The sequence below is a fragment of the Arvicola amphibius genome, chromosome 12 (assembly GCF_903992535.2).
Source record: "Arvicola amphibius chromosome 12, mArvAmp1.2, whole genome shotgun sequence".
NCBI classification, from domain to species: Eukaryota; Metazoa; Chordata; class Mammalia; order Rodentia; family Cricetidae; genus Arvicola; species Arvicola amphibius.
The window spans coordinates 127,231,273-127,252,125 of record NC_052058.2 but is presented as its reverse complement, the minus strand read 5'-3'; the positions used below and the strand labels follow the sequence as shown (position 1 = coordinate 127,252,125).

The window sequence follows — 20,853 nt, the reverse complement described above, 5'->3', positions numbered from 1 at the left end:
GTTGTTAGCTCATAAATGGATGCTTTCCTGAAATTCTCCCCCAGGGAGAATTAGGTGGGTTAGGAGAACCTAGAATGCATTCAAAATCTTAACCCACTAATCCCGTTAAATGTAGCTACTATGTCATAACTGTGCCTATTCCAAGCACCTCCCATTCTCCAATAGCCACGGGGGTAGAGCCGCCCTAACAGGATTTTTGTGCTTTCCGAGTAAAGGAGGACCCAGAGTCTAACAGTTTAGCTTGGGTCACTTCACATTTAATCCCTTTTCTCGCCTCCTCCTCCCCCCTCCCCACTGCGCCGCCCTCCTTCCTCATCCTCCGTTTTTTCTAGAAAGCATTAGCAACATTTTTCTTTCTTTCTCTAAAGAGTTACAAAGTAAACATTTTAGCTTTCACAGAGCAGTTTTCTGTTATATTTTCTTAATGCTGCTCCTAAGACACAAAAGAACACAGGAGTGTAGGTGTGTGAGCCGGCACAGCTGAGTCCGGAACTATTTATAGGCATGCCTCTTAGCGGGTCCTGATTGGCTGGCTCCGTACTCAGCACCTTCTGATATGTGTGGGAAACGTCCACTGTTTTGATGCGTTTTCATCTGAAGTTGTGATTGCTCTCAGTGGTTGGTTCAGCTCTGTAAAATCTCATTGCTCTCTAAGAATGGCTGTAGAACGAGGGACAGATAATGGTGCCCCTTGTGCCCCGGTTTCTCTGCCTCTGCTGTCCATGACTTTTCCCCGGGAGATGAGAACAAACCTCTGTCCACTCCAGATAGGGCACTGGAGACACTCCGAAGAAATAATTGAAGAAATAATTCCACCCAAGTCTATCTTGGTGAACCAATGAGTTTATTGGAGTAAGTCATAGAAACATGGCTGGGGCTGCTCATGGGAGGTGGGCGAGGTGTCGCGCCCAGGATCATGGGTGAGGGGCTCATTCTTTCTGAGCCTCCTAAGCCTGTTAAGTGTTTGAGCTTTGGGGATTTTTTAACTTTTGGAGTCTCCTGAGCGTCCTCCTGGGTGTGTCTCCTTTCCGAGGGAAGAGCATAGGACTTATTTGCAGCTGGGAGATCTTTGAAATGCCTAAATATAGAGTTGAATTTTCAGAGAGATGCGTTTATTGGGAACCAATAAGGTTGTTAGGTAGGCCTTACAATTTACTGCAAAACCCATCACTGGTTGCTTGTTGAGGTGCCAGGTGGGCTTCTCCTTCTGCAGATCCTTCCTGATTAATGGCTTCTTTAGAGCAGAACATTGATCAGGGCACAGAAACTCAAGAGGAATTTCACTGTTCTGACCTACATTACAATAGGTGGTCCTGCCTCGGTTTGAGCTTGTCTGGTGCCCACACCCTTTATCAGCAAGACTGCTGGCAGGGTGTGTCCCACGGGCGCACCTGGCTCCCACAGGAAGCACTGTGGTAGCTTTTGCCAGTTCTGGTTCAGGTGCAGAGGAACAAGAGGTGGGGGCAGACTTCATAGAGTCCACCTTAGTGAGGGCCAAGCTGTGGAGCTGAGGGCTTTCCTTTTTGCCTCCATGCATGCTCTCTTCTCTGTTAAATATCTGGAAGGAGAGGGTATGAGTTTTCCTTTGGAAATGCTCATATAGGTTAGAGTTTTTTTTTGTGTGTTCCAAATTCTGCATCTTCCATGGGAACTAAAGTTCCTGTTCAGAAAAGATTCAGAGAGGGGGCTTCTTGGAAGTATGGCAAATCCTCTTTATCTTTACTTTCCTTAAATTAACAAATTTTAATTTTAAAAAATACATTGTTTAGATTCACGCATTTTATTTTATTTTATGGGTATAAGGCTGGCATGTATGCTGTGTGTGCATGTATATGTGCTGGGAACTGAGCTAGGATCCTCTGCAGGAATAGCCAGTACTCCTAACTGTTAAACCTCTCTAGCCCATCTCTTGACATTTTATTTAGATTTCATGTCTCAGAATTTAATTGCCAATTCCCTATTCATAGATAATGGCTCATGACAAATTCTAACTTCTAATAACAGCTTCATATACAAAGTTCCTTTTAAAGAAGAAAGACTCAAACATGTGACACTTGACTGCTAATTAATTCCTGGGGCAGAAATTATTACATTTCTTCTTTCTGGAATCCCCTTCTTTACCAAATTGACTCTGCTATCTGCAAATGTCAGCTCAAGCATTGCTTCCTCTGTGAATTTTTCACTCAGAATTAGTTGGTGTAGAAGTTAGCTCGATTCAGGAAATAACCAGGCTAGCTAAAAGATAAAACAATTATATTTTTATTTATTATAAGGAAAAAATTCACGAAACAGAAACGAGAAGTCCAAGCTCAGCTGTGCTGTGAGGGAACCACACAGAGAGAGGGCAGCTGGGTCAAGCACTGTTTTTCTCCAGGTCCCAGAAAGCCACACCCTAACTTGGTCCCACCTCTTAAAGATAATTGGTTGGCAGAGATTCCCCATCACCTCCCTCTTTGGTTTAATAAGAACAATCCAGACCCAATATAAAACTATATACAATAGGAACAGATATCAGGTATAAAATTACAGCCACGATAAACAATATTAAGCAAGGAACACATGATAAATGTTTTAATAGGCATTCTATTCCAAAGAGTCTAAGTCTTGCATCAGAAATAGGCTTAGCTAAACCATAAGAGGATGGTAACTATAACTGTTTAATCTTCAACCCCATCGAAGGTCTGAGAATTGAGATAATATTACTTGAGTAGGCAGTAAGTGCAATCAAGCAGCTTCCAAAGTGAGCAGTATATGGCAGAGACAGTTGGCTATCTGAGCAATCATTCAGAGTCTCATTGGCAATGTTGAAGCAACCAACTTTGGCTAAGACCTAGCGTAACTGACAGACCATTTTCAGCGGCAGGAAAATTTTCAGAACCATCTTACTCTATCTTGGCAAGTTTTGGCCGTCTTTTTCCTGTGTCCCTGCTTATCTAGTTCGGATACCATGTACTTTGTCAATGGTTGAGGCATGGACAGTTACTTGCCAAAGGCCAATTGTGCCAAGAAGAAAACAAACTCTTAGTGAAGTGTCTTCAGTGCTCAACATTCTCTCGGGAATTGATTGTTAGATTGTCAGCAGAACCCTGACTTATTTAAATACCATGTTCTACAGATCCTTGAAGTGGTTGAAAATTACCTATCTAGGCAGAATTCAATCTTAATGTATCTAAAGAACCTAATTAATCTGACTATATGTATAACAAACGTGACCAACTATTGAGCTATAATATTTAATACCTATATAACTTAAAGACTAAGACTTCATGTCAGAATATTAAATAATCTGCAAACAAATGTGTAGCAAATGAGTACAATGACCTCAAAATGTAAACAGTGTATAAGTATCTTGATCAGAGGTAAGAATAATATATAATGCAATACAAAAATATATCCTAAAAGTTGTATCAATATACAAAATGTCCTAAACAGAGGTAGAAAGATGCATGTATACAATCTAACAGAATAACTTTGCATAGGTGTAAAAATATTATAAACAGAAATAACAAATATAATTTGAACTTGTATCAATATACAAAACTGTACCAATGTAAATTATCCATAAATAATAGCTCACAAGTATTCACTTTATTACCCACTATTATTATTACTGTGAATAAGTTTACACTAAATTATCTATTATCCAATTTGATCCCCCCGCTTTTTTTGAGCCAGCATAGCGTCTATTCCAACCCTACCTTATACAAGTAATAATCAACAACCCCTAAACAGTGTTCCCAACCCTGAGGACAAACTATGTTGGGAGAGCAGATGTCATTTTCTAGAACTGCTTTCAGTTGTCATGGGGTGATGATCTTTATATGGGATCCTGTAAAAGTAAAGTGATGGTTAAGTTTCAAGATTATTGTCTAGTATAGCTGCAAATGATTTCCCAGCAGTTGATAGGGTTTTTTCCAAAGTTCTTATTTGCAGTTCTGGCCAGAATGTCATGAGAAAGTGCACCATTTCAGCGGCTGGTACCTCAAAACCGGTCTTGTAGTAGCGCTATCAGCATCATGATGTCATCTCAACTAGGTAGAGTTGTTGCTGTGGGGCCCCATCTTCTTCCTGGAAACTTCAAAGGTTACTGCAGGAAAAGGATCTGTAGGAAACTCCAATGTTCATTGTGGAAAACTTAAACATTATTTATATAAATATACATTCAATGAAGAATACGATATAGACAAAATAAACATGGAGAAAGTGAAAATTTTCCTAAAGTCTTCCTTCTGTCCCATACCAGATGGATCCTGACATGAGACAGAAACTCTGAATGTTCCCTTTAACAACAGGCTTGGATTTAGAGAAGGACAGAGCCATTGTCCAACTCCAAAGTCAGCTCTGTCTCTGTCTCTCTCTGACTGTCTCTCTGTCTCTGTCTCTCTCTGTGTCTCTCTGTCTCTCTTTGTCTCTGTCTCTCTCTGTCTCTCTGTCTCTGTCTCTCTGTCTCTCTGTCTCTCTCTCTATATATATATATCTATCTATCTATCTATCTATATATATCAATGTATATGTCTTAAACACCTGTCCTCATAAGTCATATTCCATTTTCTTTTTTCTTTTTCTTTTTGGCTTTTCGAGACAGCGTTTCCCTGAAGTTTCTAGTGCCTGTCCTGGAAGTAGCTCTTGTAGACCAGGCTGGCCTCGAACTCAGAGATCCGCCTGCCTCTGCCTCCCGAGTGCTGGGATTAAAGGCGTGTGCCACCACCACCCGGCATCCTTTTTCTTGATAATCTTTTTTGGATAGTTATTTTTCCTTCTGTCAGCATCCAAACATCCAGGATCTCTTGAATTTTTGAAGATGTGTATTTTCCTGTAAAGAGAAGAGCAGAACCCTGCCCCAACCCTATATGCTTACCTTACCACCTGTTTGGTTGTCACCATTGTGGGTGAGCTGTCATTTCTCTTTCTCAAAAGATTTCTCTTTTTCAAAGTGAATCTTTATTAATTTTGATGGTATTCATAGATTTTTTTTCTCCTATGGAAACAAGAGCAAAACCCCTTCCCTAATGTAGCACATCTCCTGATTTCCATTGTGAGGTCAACACATCCTTGAAATACACTGGATGATTCAATTCAGAAGGTTTTTTTTCCCCATTATCCAATGTCTCTTTGCTGCTGTTGTTCCTTTCTCATTAGCATTAAGAAAATTCAAGGTTAATAAATCATTATGCAATTTGTTTCTGGGGATATTTTCTTTCCCTTTCTGTTTGTTTAGCATATCCTTTATAGTTCGATTTGACCTTTCTATAACTGCCTGACCTGTAGGTTATTTGATATAACCATTATATTTAAATAATATTTATAATAAGCAAAAAACATGTTTCATTTTTTAAATACATATGCTGGTTTATTGTCTGTCTTTATTTGTGCAGGAATACCCATGATGGCCATAACTTCTAATAAATGTGTGATTATTGAATTAGCTTTTTCTGAGCTCAGCACAGTTGCCCATTGAAAACCTGGATATGTGTCTATGGTGTGGTGTACATATTTTAATTCTCCGCATTCTGTAAAGTGGAACACATCCATCTGCCAGATCTCATTCCTTTGAGTACCCTTTGGGTTACTCTCTGCAGGCAATGGTGTTTGGTTATAGAAAGAGCAAGTAGGACATCTCTCTATAATCTCCTTAGCTTGTTATCATGTAATAGGAAACACTTTCTTTAAACCTTTGCTATTGACATGATGTTGTTCATGAAATTCTGAGGCCTGCAACACACTTCTAATCAATAATCAATCAATTTCTGCATTACCTTGTGCTAGAGGACCTGGAAGATCCATATGGGATTGGATGTGTGTTATGTAGATAGGACAAAACCTATTCCTGATTATGTCTTGTGCCTGGATGAATATATTCCAAACTTTTAAAAGCTAATCCAGTTAAACATAGCTGTTTGGCAGTAAAGGTTCATTCAGTGAAGTCTGGTCAATGTCTGGCTTGGCTGAAGGTCTGATGTCAATCACCTGACACAGGAACCACCCAGAGGAAGGCATCTTACTTTAATTCATGCAGAAGTGGTAGGTAGACTACTTAATCCTTTACGAGATACTGTACTTTTCCTTTTTCTAAATTGTGTTTATTGAGTTAAATATTTTTCTCTGCTCTCCTTCCTTACTCCCTCCCTTCTATCCTCTCCCATGATCCCCATGGTCCTAATTTACTCAGGAGATCTTGTCTTTTTCTACTTCCTTTGTAGATTAGATCCATGTATGTCTCTCTTAGGGTCCTCATTGTTGTCTAGGTTCTCTGGGATTGTGAATTGTAGGTTGGTTTTTCTTTGCTTTATGTTTAAAAACCACTTATGAGCGAGTACATATGATAATTGTCTTTCTGGGTCTGGGTTACCTCACTCAAAATGATGTTTTCTAGCTCCATCCATTTGCCCCCAAATTTCAAGATGTCACTATTTTTTTCTACTGTATAGTACTCTATTGTATAAATGTACCACATCTTCTTTATCCATTCTTCAGTAGAAGGGCATTTAGATTGTTTCCAGGATCTTTCTATGACAAACAATGCTGCTATGAACATAGTTGAGCTCATGTCCTTGTGGTATGACTGAGTATCTTTTGGGTATATACCCAAAAGTGGTACTTCTGGATCTTCAGGATGTTGTTTCCTAATTTTCTGAGAAATAGCCATACTGATATCCAAAGGGGCTGTAGCAGTTTGCATGCCCACCAGCAATGCAGAAGTGTTCCCTTTACCCCACAACCTCTCCAGCATAAGTTGTCATCAGTGTTTTTGATCATGGCCATTCTTACAGGTGTAAGATGGAATCTCAGAGTTGTTTTGATTTACATTTCTCTGATGACTAAGGATCTTGAGCATTTCCTTAAGTGTCTTTCAGTCATTTTAAATTCCTCTGTTGAGAGTTCTCTGTTTAGGTTCATACCCCATTTTTATTATTGGATTATTTGTTTTTTGATGACCAATTCTTTAGTTCTGTATATATATTGGAGATCAGTCCTCTGTCTGATGTGAGGTTGGTGAATATCTTTTCCCATTCTGTAGGCTGTCGTTTTGTCTTGTTTACCATGTCCTTTGCTTTGCAGAAGCTTCTCAGTTTCAGGAGGTTCCATTTATTAATTGCTTCTCTCAGTGTCTGTGCTACTGAGGTTATAGTTAGGAAGTGGTCTCCTGTGCCAATGTGTTCAAGTGTACTTCCTACTTTCTCTTCTATGAGGTTCAGTGTGGGTGGTTTTACTTTGAGGTCTTTGATCCATTTGGACTTTAGTTTTGTGCATAGCAATAGATATGCATCTATTTTCATTCTTCTACATGTTGATATCCAGTAATGCCAGCATCTTTTGTTTAGTATGCTTTCTTTTTTCCATTTGATATTTTTTCTTCTTTGTCAAAAATCAGGTGTTTGAAGGTGTGTGGATTAATATCCAGGTCTTCAATTCAGTTCCATTGGTCCTCCTTTCCTTTTTTATGCCAGTACCAGGCTGTTTTCAGTATTATAGCTCTGTAGTAGAATTTGAAGTCAGAGATTGTGATGCCTCCAGAAATTCCTTTAGTTTACAGAATTGTTTTGGCTATTCTGTTTTTTTTTTCTTTTCCATATGAAGTTGAATATCATTCTTTTAATGTCTGTGAATAATTTTGCTGGGATTTTGCTGGGCATTGCATTGAATCTGTATATTGCTTTTGGTAAGATTGCCATTTTTACTATGTTAATTCTACCTACCCAAGAATATGAAAGATCTTTCTATTTTCTGGTGTCTTTTTCAATTTCCTTTTTCAAAGACTTAAAGTTCTTGTCATACAGGTCTTCTACCTGTTTGGTTAGAGTTACTCCAAGGTATTTTGTTATTTGTGGCTCTTGTGCAAGGTAATGTTTCTCTGATTTCTTTCTCAACCCATTTATCATCTGTTTAAAGAGGGGCTACCTTTTTTGTTAATCTTGTATACTGCTACATTACTAAAGGTGTTTATGAGTTGTTGAAGTTCCTTGGAAGAATTTTTGAGGCCACTTAAGTATACTATCATATCATCAGCAAATAGTGAGAGTTTTACATCTTCTTTTCTGATTTGGATCCCCTTGATCACCGCTTATTGTCTTATTGCTCTAGCTAGGACCTCAAGTACTGTATTGAATAGATATTGAGAGAGTGGACAACCTTGTCTTGTTCTGATTTCAGTGTGTCACTTTGAGTTTCTTTCCATTTAGTTTGATGTTGGCTGTTGGTTTGCTGTATATTGCCTTTATTATGGTTAGGTAAGTTCCTTGTATCACTGCTCTCTCCAAAACCTTTATCATGAAGGGATGTTGTATGGGCTTTTGCAGCATCTAAGGAGATGATCATGTGTTTTTTTTTTTTTTAATTTGTTTACATTGTGAATTAAATTGACAGATTTTTTTAAAATTTTTTATTTATTTATTATGTATACAATATTCTGTCTGTGTGTATACCTGCAGGCCAGAAGAGGGCACCAGACCCCATTACAGATGGTTGTGAGCCACCATGTGGTTGCTGGGAATTGAACTCAGGACCTTTGGAAGAGCAGACAGTGCTCTTAACCTCTGAGCCATCTCTCCAGCCCCCGACAGATTTTTTTTTTTGTATGTTGAACTATTCCTGCATCTCTGGGATAAAGCCTACTTGTTCATGGTTGATGATATTTCTGTATTCTTGGATTTGGATTGCCAGTATTTTATTGAGTATTTTTGCATCAATGTTCATGAGTGAGATTTGTCTGTAATTCTCTTTCTTAGAAATGTCTTTGTGTGGTTTGAGTATAAGGGTAACTGTTGTCTTGTAAAAAGAGTTTGGCAATATTCCTTCTGTTTCTCTTGTGTGGAAAAATTTGAGGAGTATTGTTATTAGTTCTTCTTTGAAAATCTTGTAGAATTGTGAGCTGAAATCATCTGGCCCTGGGATTTTTTTGGTTAGGAGACTTTCGATGACTGTTCCTATTTTTTTTTTTTTAGCAGCTATAGGTCTATTAAATTTGCTTATCTCATCTTGATTTAATTTTAGTAAATTATATTTATTCAGAAAATTGTCCATTTCTTTTAAGTTTTTTAATTTTGTGGAGTACATGTTTTTGAAGTATGACCTCATGATTCTCTGGATTTCTTCAATGTCTGTTTTTATGTCCCCCTTTTCATTTCTGATTTTGTTAATTTGGGTATTCTCTCTGCTTTTTGGTTAGTTTGGATAAAGGTTTGTCTATTTTGTTGATTTTCTTGAAGAACCAACTCTTTGTCTCATTGATTCTATGTATTGTTTTTTTATTTCTATTTTGTTTATTTTACCTCTCAATTTGATTATTTCCTGCCATCTAGTTCTCCTGTGTGAGTTTGCTTCTTTTTGTTCTAGAACTTTCAGGTATTCTTTTAACTCACTAGTATAAGGGTTTTACAGCTTCTTTATGTAGGCATTTAGTGGAATGAACTTTTCTCTTAACACTGTTTTCATTGTGTCCCATAAATTTGGATATGTTGTATAGTCATTTTCATTATTTTAGGAAGTCTTTAATTTCTTCCGTCAGTTTTTTCTTGACCCATTGGTAATTCGTGTAAGCCTTGTTTAATTTTCATGTGTTTCTTGGCTTTTTGAAATTAGTGTTGCTGTTGAGTTCTAATTTTTTTTATTGGTAGAATTTTTTTCAATTGAATTCTAATTTTAAGCCATGGTGATCTGATAAGATACATGAGGTTAATACATTATTGTTGTATCTGTTCCATGATGTGATGAGAAGAAGGTATATTCTTTTATATTTGGATGGAATTTTCTATAGATATCTGTTAAGTTTCTTTGGATCATAACATCTGTTTGTTTTCTTATTTTTCTGTTAAGTTTCTGACTGGTAACCCTGTCCATTAGTGAGAATGGGGTGTTAAAGTCTCCCACTATTAGTGTATGGGGTTTAATGTGTGATTTAAATTTTAGTAGTGTTTCTTTTGCATATGAGGGTGCCCTTGTATTTTGGGCATAGGCCTTCAGTATTGAAATTTCTTCTTGTTGGATTTTTCCTGTGACAACTATGAAATATCCTTCTTTATCTCTTTTGATTGATTTTAGTTTGGAGTCTATTTTGTTAGATATTAGGATAGCTACACCAGCTTGTTTCTTAGGTCAATTTGATTGGAAATATTTTCTCAACCCTTTATTCTGAGGCAATATCTGTCTTTGAGGTTGAGGTGTGTTTCTTATATGTAGCAGAAAAATGGATTCTGTTTTTGTATCCAATCTGTTAGCTTGTGTCTTTTCCTACGTGAGTTGAGTCCATTTATATTAAGGGATATCAATGAGCAGTGATTGCTAATGGCCAAATGGCTGTTGTCTCCAAACACTTCCGTAGAGGGGCTTCCAACTTGCATTTCATCTCTGTCTCAGAGAAATGTCAGCTCTGTACGCCGAGGATGTTGTCCCCAGAGCTGTCACTTCTGGAAAGTTTTAATTGAAGCTGTTCTCATACCTGCTTTGGGAGTTTGACATTTTCTAAGATTTATTCTCATAAGACTCGGGTAAGCCACCTTATCCAAGAGGCATAAACTGGGCACTGGCAAGAACTGTCCCCTCCATCTTCAGGCCAGTGTTTATGCAATGTCCATAAAGATATCCAACTTAACAAATAACATTGTTTTAAATGCTCAGATGTTTTGACATCTCTAATGTAAGGGACAGGGCAGACCTTTTGATGATGGGGTCTGTTCTGTGGTTTTTACAGTCAAGACTTTAAATGATACCATTTTCAACACTGGATATTCTCTGTTTTTAACACTATCATATTTGTGAAATATACAGAGAATATCCAGATTTCACAGATATGATAGTGTTAAAAACATTTTTTTCTGAGTTGTAACTTAACTCTTCAAGGTATAAATCATTAATTTGGCTTTAATGTTATTTTTTAATTTGAATTTTTTCATTTTACATACCAACTCCAGTTCCCCCTCCTTCCCCTTCTCTCGCCCATCTACATACACCCCATTTTATCTCCCATCTATTCCTCAAACCCAGTGACCACAGCCAAGCACTGGGCTGAGCGCCTAAACTTCAGTTAAAGACAGGGAGTGTGTTGTTTTGTTTATTGTTTTTTTAATTAGTGATATACATTTTCTTATGTGTCTACTGCTCCAATGACTAATGACTATTCCAGATGGAAGATACAGGACTTTGTTTTACATTGAGTTTGTGGTTATGTGTGTGTGTGTGTGTGTGTGTGTGTGTGTGTGTGTGTGTTTTATCTTTGTAGAATTTGAATCTGAAACTTCATGGTTAAGTATAGCATTGTATTGTGATCTGCAGTGTTCAGTGCATCAGCTGACTTGGAATTTAGACCAGGCACTTGGGTAACTTGCTTCTTTAAAATCTTGGGTTACGTCAAATGCTGTGAATAGTTCCTTCTGTCTTTACGGAAGATAAAGGATCCAGCTGATCAGGCAGCTCAATCCTCAAGGCTGTTGGTGCAGCCTATGTACCTTGGAAAAGGACTATAGGACAGTTTAGGAAGACACATGCCTGGCATCGAATGCAATGGGCATAGCTGGGGGCTCTTTGCTGTTGCTGGGTCTGCAGGTCTCAGTCACCTGTGTAGCACCCAGAGTGGCCCTGACTGACTCCTGTAGCTTTTTTTCCTCTGGTATCTCAGAGCCACCGGTGAAATTTGTTTATGCTCATTACTTTAAGGCAATGATCATAGCAGTGGCCTGACTTCCGAAGTCACTGGGTGGAGAGGCACAATGGACACTTGGGTGGCAGCTATGCTCCTTCCTGGAAAAAGGCAATGAAGGAATGAATGTAGACCCAGCGGGAAATATTGCCCATGGATTTCTGGTGCTCTCACTCAAAAGCTGGTGGGGAAAAATGCTAATAATCTTGACCATGCATTCTCAAGACTGCTCCAGGAAGCACACCAATCACTCGGCCCATCTTGGCATCCTCACACACGCCTCGGAGTTTTATTTCCCCCATAATCAGCTCTAATTGTTTCTTCAGCATCGCCAATGACTTTGGAGGGTTTCGCTTCATGTTTATGACTTTGGGTGTTGGAAGAAAGTTCTTCCCGACATCTGTTCCAAATGTGTTTATCTGTAATTTTAATTCATGCTCACTTGCCTTGTCATCTGGCCTGGACCAAAATTAGCTGAGATTATTTGTACTGTTTAAGATTTTATGCTCTTCAATTAAATCCTCCCAAAGAATCCTGGTGTAACATGAATATTACTCCCATGCGTCCTGATCGTTTCAGGTGGGTTTATAATTGAAACAATCTCAGAGATGACTTCAGGGTATTAGAGGTGAAAGAGATTTGGAAAGGAAGCATTTAATGAGGACGTGGGCTTGTGTGCACACAGAGGAGCTGGCAGTGTTTCAGGGAAGGGGTCGTGCTCTGAATGTTGGTGAATGGGTGAGGTCCAAAGCCCTGCAAACGTGAGGTACCATGGCCCAGGACAGCTGCTGTACTGATAGCAGAGGCATCCGGAGGGCAGCGCAGTCTAGAGAAGACAGGAACCCCATGCCCATGGATGTACGTGATCTAGTGGGTGGGGGTCTCCAACCCCCTGGGGATCTCCACTGATCCAGACAGAAGACCGAAAACTGGGGCTGGGCTGCCTCAGACAGGAAGACAGTTAAGTGTCAGTGATTGCAGAAGAAACTGAGTGCTCCCTGAGAAAAAACCTTTGAGGATGTGAAGCCCACTCTCCTTTTACAGTCCTGTCCTGATGTCATAGAGATCTGTCCACAAAAGCCTAAAGGGATTCTCTCATTCCTCAGGGTCCTGGTTTCTCTTGTGGCATGTATTCTGGTTATAGAGTCCCTAAAGACATTGAATTTTTTCATAAAACAACTCTCTTAACCAATTGGTAGATGGTGCTGACTCTGCCTCTGAGGCCCTTGGGCCAGCATGCCATTGCTCCTGTGTGAATTACAAGATGGAGTGGTATAGACTTTCTTGAATTTGATTTGGGGTAGAGGGATTTGGAGTGAGTGTTCGAATGCCCAGCTACATAATTCAAAGGTAAACTGCTTAGCTTGTTGGTGAGGAGTGCATTAGCAGGAGACCCAGGGCAAGCTGTGCTCCCTTCAAGAAAGTGGTTCTCTTCCTATAGGTCATGACCCCTTTGGGAGTTGAACAACCCTTTCACAGGGATCACCTAAGACCATCAGAAAATGGATATTTGCATTATGATTCATTCATAAAAGTAGCAAAGTTACATTTAAGGTTGGGAGTCACCATAACATGAGGAATTGTATTAAAGGGACTCAGCATTAGGAAGGATGAGAACCACTGTTCTATAGAGTCAAAATTTAATTTAGCTATCTCAGCAAACCTAAGTCTTGCCTGGAGTCAGGTTTGTTCTGTCTTTATTGTAGAAAAAGTCACAGGACAAAGCACACAGATGCTGTCCTTCATTGATGGCAGAAGCCCGAGGGGAAGCAAGAGGAGTGAATGGTTTTGTCATAATCATGAAGAGAGGAGAGGGAGAGAAGGAGAGAGGAGAGAAGAAGAAGGAGAGGGAGAGAGGGTGGGAAGGAGAGAGGAAGGAGAGAGAGAGGGAGGGAGAAGGAGAGAGAGAGAGGGAGGGAGGGGAATAGGAGAGAGAGGAGGAGAGAGGAAGGAGAGGGAGTGAGAGGGAGAGAGGGAGTGAGGGAGGGAGAGAGAGAATGAGCCAGCATGACTTAGACAGTGGGAATGTGGGAGCTTCGTTATAATGGAGTACAGTGGTTTTAAAGAAACAAGATTGGTTCACTAGTGTTACTATTACAGAAACACAGATCCAGGGCCACAGACAGTCCAGATTTTTGACCCCTCAGTCAGAGAAGTGTGACACACCCACTATGTAGGTTTGCTCATTCATTTCTTTGCACATGACATGGGCAATTGCTGCTTTGTGTTTGGATACATGGTAGTTTTTGATTCACCTCCATTGCCAAGCATAGTGACCAGGTAGATCCTTGGTGCTTACCAAGGGTTTGTTGGATGGATGATTGGCACTTTGCTGGGAACTACAGGCAGGTGTGCATCCTGAGCAACACCAAAGCTGTGGTCCAGCAGGGCGTCTGCCTTTCTCAGAGCACTTACTCATCTTCACCATGTGAAGTCTCGGGATTGAGTCGTCCTCATCTGGGTATCTCATCCATGAGTACCGTTCTGTTGGAGGGCAAGTGATGTTTCTTCTGATGTTGAGTCTCCAGGCAGTGAAAAACAATGGAATGTTTCATAAGGTAAGAAACAAAGCTGGTTTCTCTGGAGAGGTGCAGGGGTTTCGTGCACTGGAAAATGCCAGTGTCTGATGGTGTGCTGGTTTCTCCAGGCCAGGCTCAGCGGTCCTTGAATTCCCTTGGATGATGGAAATGATGGCTGACCTGTCACTGGGGTGGTACAGAGAAGCTAGGAGTCATGTTTGCGTTAATAACCATCTCTTTCCATGACCCACTAGTTCAGTCTTCAAAGGGAATGAATGCGCTTAGCCTCTCCAGTCTCAGTTTGTTTATCTTTAAAACACTGAGTTCCAGCTTGATAAGGCAATGAGGATTCAGTGACCAGCTGATGGAATGTCAGCTGAGTGCCTACAGTGCCTTGGGCTATTGTCTTGGCCAGGTGGCCAAATTTACATGATCCTTTCCCTCCTGGAGGTGAGCTTCTAGTGGGGAGATGAACATCTACTAATAAAAGCAAAAATAATCCCATAATTAGCCATTGTGATAACTGCTACAAGTCAAGGCATTGTGAGAAAGAATAATGGGGTTTACTTTAGACTTGGGAAATAAGAAACATTTCTCTCAATCTGAAGTAGGTGGGGGATTGATGTAGCTTTATTTAGGTACCACTGACAAAATGTGTACTCAGATTTGCAACATGTTTTGATGTGTACATCCATTATGAAATTATTAAATCAATCTAATTAGTGTGTCAGCTATTGGTCTCACATGCTTACCATCTGGCTCATCATTTTTGCGTGCTCGGTGAGAACTTTTAGATGAACCCTTTCCAGGAATTTTCTAGCATACGTTATCACCACCCATAAACCCTATTCTGTGTAATAGAGGGTCATCACTTACTCTTTTCGTTTAGCTGGAAAGCTTCCCCCTTTAATGGAGATTCCCTCATTGCTCAGTGAGTAGGATCTATTTAACCTTAGCTTGAAGGCTGAGTTATTGTATCAGGGAGAGAGAGTATTCAAGGTCCTTGGATCAGAAGAACAGATGAGAATGCTGGAGGAGGGGTGAAGGGTGTCCCTCAGTGTGTAGAGAGCTTGCCTGGAATGCAGGAAGCTCCCAGGTCAGTCCCGGCATTTCAAAGACTCAGCGTGGTGCTGTAATTCCACCACTTGGGATCATTCTATGCTACATAAGGTTTTTGAGGTTAGCCTGGGATATAAGGAACATTACTTCAAAAAAAAAAAAAAAAACAATAGCAGCAACAATAAATAACAAATAGGTTAAAAAATACTAAGGGTGTTAAAGGAATGGAGAAAAGATAACATTAAGGATTTCGTTTTTCTTTTTTCTTTTATTTTTTGTTTGTTTTTTAAATATGGAATGCTTCACTAAGTTGCATGCCATCCCTGCTCAGGAGCCATGCTAATCTTCTCTGTATCGTTCCAACTTTAGTATATGTGCTGCTGAAGCGAGCACAGATTTTGTTTTTAAATGAAAAGCCCTTGCAAGACTTTGAACGGAGGGAAGGAAGGAGGGGGTATATGTCATCCTGGGGAGAGTAAATCATAGGAAGTCAAAGGGTTGAAGGAAGGCAGATGAGATGGTTTCCGTTCGAGAGAGGATAGCAGAGCGGGAAAGAGGTTTTCATTAATACAGTTGTGGAGATGAAGAGAAGCAAAGAAATTGAAGATAAATTTATGGAACAAGGGACTGCTGTCCGACTCAGCCTTAGAGTGCTTGCCTTACACATGCAAGCCCTTGAGTGTGATCCCAGCTCCCCAAAGTGACATATACTTTCATGCATATGTACATGCATGCATACACACTAAAGATGAAGCTGATGGGACTCAGGAGGGCTAGTTTTCCAGGGGTAAAGGCTAACATGACTTCCTTTTCTCTGGTTTGGGTAGATGAAGGCACTACAGATAGATGCAGAGAGTCTAGGAGACACAGATTCAGAAATAAGATCACAAGTTCAGCCTTCACTGGTGAGCTGTGAGGTAGCTCTGAGGCTGGAATGAAGACATTGGTGGGCAGTGGCCTGTTCACTACAATGGCACAGCATAAGTAATGGGCAATGGTCTGTTCCCTATAATGACACAGCGTAAGTAAAGCCAGGCACAACAGAGTCAGCTCTGTGCTCTGTGTTCTGTGTTCTGTGCTCTTAGAGAGGCTTGTGATTCCCTCACTTTTGCTCATGGACAAAAGTAGATACTCTCAGCATGTGTCCATGAAAGATTTGGCATTTCATTTAATTTCTGATCGGAACAGATCCGCAGACCTGCAGGTGGGTCCTAAATGAATGGATTTTTGGGGGGTGGGGGGAAAAGGAAAGAGTTTATTTGGCTTACTTGATCACACAAATTCATCACTGAGAAAAGCCACAACACAGACATAAGCTAAGGAACCTGCAAGCTTAGATCTTCTTGATCACTATCCCGAGACAAACGTGTAGTGAAGATGGACTGGAACATAAATGGGCAAAGGGGAGAACTGGTGACAACCAAAGACAAATATTCAGAAAAGAAAGCTCGTGTCTTAAGGGATACGCTCCCCAGACACATCAGATAAGAGAGACAGAGCCATCTGAGGATAGGGGGAGAGGATTAGCAGAGAATTCATGGGCTGCAGCCTGCCGAGATGCCAAGGTGGGCTTGATGATGGCCAGCAGCGGAGGAGAAAGAACGTTTTCAAACTGGGCTGGATGCTGACTCACAACCAGGTACAGTTGCTAAAGGTCATCAGGCTATCTGCTTACAACAGGCAGAAACGATGGTTTGTGAGTGATCGCACTAATAAGAACATCTAAGGAAGAAATACGATGGCCTATTGGAGTCTGAATTGGTGGTGGTGGTAGGATTGCCTCAGTTAATCTGTTAGCTCACTAACTTACCCACTAAGATGCTTGTCTGTCCATCAGTCCACTCACCTATGACATCCATGCAGCTAGACCTGTACAGTACAAAACTTTTAGCCCAGGCTGGCCTTGAACTTTAGATATAGCTGAGGGTGAACTTGAACTGTTGCTCTTTCTGGCTCCGCTTCCCGGGTGCTGGGACCACAGGTGTGTACACCATTCCCAGCTTGTGTAGGATGGGCATGGAAACACAGGGCCTCGTGAATGCTAGCCTGGCATTCCACCAGTGTACTGAGCTATAACCCAGCCTTTAGAAAGCATTAATTAAAGACCTGATTCAGACAGGGATGCTGACCTAGGAAGACGGAGTGACTGAAGTTGAACTCATTCAGAGGACTTAGAGTTACCCGACAGGGACACACTAAAAAGTCTTCTGTTTCAATTGCTATTGGCTTTTTTTTAAAGTTTTACAAGGTAAATAATAATCATGTATTTTATGAGGTCCAAAATGATGTTTGATACATGTTCATGATGTTTGAAGGGTTTGATTTCAGGCTGTTGTATGCATGTAGGGAAAAAAATGAGACATGAAGAAATTAGAGAAAATGAGTGTGCTAAGAGATGAACATACAGCATTGGCTCACATGTCACAAGGGTGGGGAATCTTGGTGAGTTCTGACTTGAGGGATGTTCAGGTACTTCTGGCAGAGAGAGTCACAGTGCCTCAGATGACCCCTTAGGCAGCAAGACTATCAGGTCCTTTTTTATTGTAATGACAACTGCAAGCCTTTTAGGTCCTGCTGAAAGCATCCATCGGTGTTAGTTTCCAGATTTTTGAAGGTTAAAATCATGTTCTCATTTTGGTTGGGATAGTCACCCGTGGGTGGGTTCAAGTGGGTGTGACTGGCATCTGGTCAGTTTCACTAGGGCTCTGAATCTACTCTCTAATGTCCCAGGAAAGTGGCTATACCTTCGACCTTTTATTAGATTTTGTCATCATCATGGAGGACATATGGTGCAGTGGGAATTAACTGGACTAGCTTCGTTCCCTGATGTTTTACACACATGATGTGTGTAAGAGGAATACCAGCTTTCTTGCGGCCTGTTGCCACACATTTCAATGTAGGGAGAGTAGCCAGGTCTTTAAATTTCACCTTATTCAGAGAGGAGACCAAGCTGCCTTTCTTCTTAGCTCCACCCAGCCAGGTTTGTAGGAAAGAAGACAAGGTGGGCTGCCATTCTGTCACAACACTCAGGACTGGTGGTCCACCAGGTTCCCGAGACTTGCGTCTGTGCCTCTCTCCCTGCTATTGCTTTCGCTCATTCCTCGTTTCCTGGACACCTGGGTGAAGACAGGTCTCAGAACACCGGATCTAGTTAGAGTCTGCAGGCAGCAACCCCGTGGTCCTTCAGGTGCTGCCTGGGCTGAAGAGGGAGCCCAGAACAAAACACTAATGTTGTGTATACATGTGGCTGTTAATATCATGTAGATACAGGTTCCTTTCCACACGGTGGAATAAAAATGCCCCTTTCCATGCTCTAATCCCTCTCAGGTATTTCAGTTCGAGCTTTCCTTTTCATACCTTACAGTTGAGGGAGCAACAGTGCTAAGTTTTTTTTTTGAACTTTAGCTGTCACTGTTGGCAAAATCACCACCACCACCACCACCACCACCATCATCACCACCACCATCATCACCACCACCATCATCACCACCATCACCACCATCACCACCATTATCACTATCAACATAACCAATGGGATGGGAACCTAGTACCAACTTCCTTAGATCTGTCAGGATCTGTTTCACGTGTTTAATGTTAATTGGCTTTTTGAATTCTTCATGTCAGTAATACAATCACACTTATTTAAAACATCTACAGTAATACCAGGCATATTACACGTGCAGGAATCTTATTATTATTATTATTATTATTATTACATAGTAAAAGGTATTACCTTCTTGGCTAAATGTTGTTGGTTTAATTTTGTTTTTGAAGAATAACAGTTCTAGATTCCTCCCGCTTAAAGGAATGAAAATGTAATTTTACCTAGTCTGGGGATTTGCATAGTTTTTATGCCAGAGCTTGTACTTTCCATAATCCATATGTCCAATGGAAAAGGGTAATTTTTCTGTGTGTGAGGGGGTCAGGGGACATGACCTCACCCTGTCATGGTTGAGGGTCTCAGCAGCATTTTGAAATCTCCACTGTCATCTTTTCTGTATGTACCGAAGCAGGTGAGGCAATGTGCAGTGTTTGTTAGCTGCAGACTCTGAATTATACATGAGATTTCTTGATCCCTAGATACGGTTTCCTGTGAGACGATTGTATGTGATGTAGCATAATCATTAGTAGCCTCAAAATCTTCAGATTTACAGGTGATAAAGTACCTGCATATATCTGATCATGTTTGACCTATACTTTTATATACTCTAGGCTTGTGATTCAACACCCAAATGCTATGTAGTTTGTATGTATGTGTGTGTTTATTTAGTCCTTGCAGTAGATAATGGAGGTATAACTAGAAAGAGAGAGACAGAGAGAGAGACAGAGAGAGAGAGAGAGAGAGGAGAGACAGAGACAGAGAGAGAGAGACAGAGAGAGAGACAGAGAGATAGAGAGAGAGCAGCCATGTTAAAGAAGTGCAATGCCCTTAAGATCAGGAAGCATGCCGGAGTTGGCGTTTTCCCTGAGAGCAGGTTTTCCATCTCTGTTGGTTTTCTGCATGACTTCCAATGGACAGGAGGCAGCCTGATGCTAGTGTGATCCGCCTGAGTGAGAATCTCAAAGGGTGGTTCCCACAAACACTGAAAAGGAAACCCCTAAGAAAAGGCTTGCTTGTCAGTCTTGAATCTTGATTCAGATCTACAGGAAAAAAGTTGGCATTCCAGAAAGCTCAGAGCTAGCAGACATCCTATCTGTGTGGCTCAGTATTCACCTCGAGGCAAAGATGCCCTTTAAAATGATCTTATGGTGAGAATTCCTTCAGGCACCTGGCAGGAAGTAACACATATACTAAAACCCACATCAGGAATATTTCCTACATACCCAGTTTCAAACAATATGAGCTCAAAAAGAAAAGAATCATGTACGATGAAAGGAAAAGAAATTAAGACACTATCAATGATGTTCAGCATAAATAACCAACTGCAAAATGGCATGCGAGGGCTGACTGTAGTGAAAGCATCAGCATAAATACATGTTTAAAGGATTAAAAGAGGAATAGAGGAAATGCTATCAAATTAACCTAGCAGGTTAAAAAGAACCACATTGAATTCCAGACTAAAAATATAAGAAAGATTTAAAACCATTCGAGAGACTGAGGCAGAGTGTGTCACAGCCCAAGAGAGAATTAATGAAGGCAGATGCAGAATTCACTGCTGTTCAGCAAGGAGAGAACAAGAGAAAGACATAGATTGTATGACAGCAAGTCTAAGAATCAGGAGAAATCCTGTCATGTGATGCAGTTAGAATTCTGGAAGGGAACACTGCGGAGAATGGAGAAGAGAGGTGGCAGACGTTTCCAAAGCAAGGAAAGGCGACACCTGTCTTTTCTCAGATCCAGGCCCCACCCCTGAGGACTTCTCAGTGCGAAAGCAAGTTTGTGCTCACCAGGGAAATTAAAGACTAGGAAATCAAGCCAGTCCAAGGCAACCTTCCACTGAGCAACCAGCCAGCCAGATAAAGTTTAAAAATCTTCATTGACAGAAGCATGACCACCCAAGGAGTAGTTATGAGATTAACTACGGAATCAACAACAATATGAAAACTAATAGAATCATGTCTTCAAATGTGGATCAAACACCTCTAGAGAATAGAATTAGTTTTCAATTACATGGATAATGCTATTACTGATTGGCTGATTAA

At 40.5% G+C, this 20,853-nt stretch overlaps 1 protein-coding gene and 1 non-coding gene across 2 annotated transcripts in view; one reads left to right on the top strand and one right to left on the bottom strand.

The window, feature by feature from the left end:
• Positions 1 to 20,853, top strand: part of Nell1 (neural EGFL like 1) — an 834,960-nt gene that overhangs the window by 262,695 nt on the left and 551,412 nt on the right.
• LOC119803167 lies at positions 15,497 to 15,603 on the bottom strand. The gene has a single exon (XR_005283577.1). It is a non-coding gene; the product is annotated as a U6 spliceosomal RNA (small nuclear RNA).